Source organism: Gekko japonicus, unplaced genomic scaffold, assembly GCF_001447785.1.
Source record: "Gekko japonicus isolate JY-2015 unplaced genomic scaffold, Gekko_japonicus_V1.1 scaffold2106, whole genome shotgun sequence".
NCBI lineage: Eukaryota > Metazoa > Chordata > Lepidosauria > Squamata > Gekkonidae > Gekko > Gekko japonicus.
Window position 1 is genome coordinate 293,494 of NW_015176039.1, and position 2,095 is coordinate 295,588.

Sequence of the window (2,095 nt, forward strand, 5' to 3'; positions counted from 1 at the left end):
TGCGCCCGCCCCCTGGGCTCTTTACTGCCAGAGCTCCACTCCTGTGCGCTCCCGCAGGAAATTACCCCTGGGCATAAGAAGAAGCAGATAGGAATCTGACCTCCTGTCCAGAGACGATTTCCTGCAAAATCTACACATATTCTCCATTCTTAATTTAACACCTCCGCGGATATATCGGAATTAACCCTCTCTTTCCCAGTGGGTACTCTGGAGCCTTCAACTCCAGAGAGAACGGGCAGTGCCAGAAGAAACCATAGAGCCGGAAATGGGAAGGTGAAGGAACAAACCTCTGGGCTATGTGATGGGCGGTTCCCTACTTTGGCAATCAAATATAAGGTCTGGGAGTCATTATTATGCATGTCACCTGATGAAAGTTCTTTTAGCTGATCGGTTGTATGATGAGTTGATTGATTGAATTTGCATATGCGTAAAAACAATAATTTTCATGTAGGAGAAGAAGAAGAGAGAAGAGATTGGATTTATACCCCGCTTTTCACAGAGTCTCAGAGCGCCTTACAGTCTCCCATTCCCTCCCCACAACAAGACTGTCAGGTTCCCACAAGAAGAAGAAGAGATTGGATTTATACCCCGCCCTTCACTACCCAAAGGGGTCTCAGAGCGGCTTACAAACTCCTTTCCCTTCCCCTCCCCACAACAGACCACCTGTGAGGTAGGTGGGCCTGAGAGAGCTCTGACAGAAACGGCTCTTTTTCAAGAACAGCTCTTATCAGAACTACGGCTTGCCCAAGGTCATCCAGCCAGGTGCGAGTGGAGGATGTACTCAGAGTCAATCCGGGCTCCCAGAACCGGTTCCGGTCCGGGTAACAGCCGGAAATGGGAAGGTGAAGGAACAAATCTCTGAGCTATGTGATGGTCGGTTCCCTACTTTGGCAATCTAATATAAGGTCAGGGAGTCATTATTATGCATGTCACCTGATGAAAGTTCTTTTAGCTGATTAGTTGTATGATGAATTGATAGATTGAATTTGCATATGCGTAAAAACAATAATTTTCATGTAGGAGAAGAAGAGAGAAGAGATTGGATTTATACCCCGCCCTTCACTCAAGAGTCTCAGAGCGGCTTACAATCTCCTTTCCCTTCCCCTCCCCACAACAAGACTGTGAGGTTCCCACAAGAAGAAGAGAAGAAGAGATTGGATTTATCCCCCGCCCTTCACTCAAGAGTCTCAGAGCGGCTTACAATCTCCTTTCCCTTCCCCTCCCCACAACAAGACTGTGAGGTTCCCACAAGAAGAAGAGAAGAAGAGATTGGATTTATCCCCCGCCCTTCACTCAAGAGTCTCAGAGCGGCTTACAATCTCCTTTCCCTTCCCCTCCCCACAACAAGACTGTGAGGTTCCCACAAGAAGAAGAGAAGAAGAGATTGGATTTATCCCCCGCCCTTCACTACCCAAATGAGTCTCAGAGTGGCTTACAAACTCCTTCCCCTTCCCCTCCCCACAACAGACCCCCTGTGAGGTAGGTGGGCCTGAGAGAGCTCTGACAGAAACGGCTCTTTTTCAAGAACAGCTCTTATCAGAACTACGGCTTGCCCAAGGTCATCCAGCCAGGTGCGAGTGGAGGAGTGGGGAATCAAACCCGATTCTCCCAGATTAGAGTCTGCGCTCCTCACCACTACACCAAACCCCCTCCCCACACATGTTCTTTGTTCCTAAGATCCAGTTTTTGTCCTGTCATTGCTCTAAGACCCTGCCTTGGATAGCTCTGGTTAGTCTGATCTTGCGGGATTTTGGAAGCTAAGCAGGGTCAGCTCTGGTCAGTACTTGGATGAGAGACTACTGAGGAAGTCCAGGGTTGCTGTGCAGAGGCAGGCAGTGGCAAACCGCCTCTGAATGTCTCTTGCCTTGAAAACCCTAAGGGTCACCATAAGTTGGATGTGACTTCATAGCAATTCACACACACACACACACTCCTTCCAAGAACTCAGGATTATCTAGAATGCTCCATCCGCCACTGTATCTTAAAAACAACTCTGTGAGGTAGGCTGAGGCAGAAAGGGAATGACTACCACAAGGCTACCCAGTTAGTAGTGATTTAAACCTGTTGCCTCCAAAGGAGAGCCCACCACCTCCCG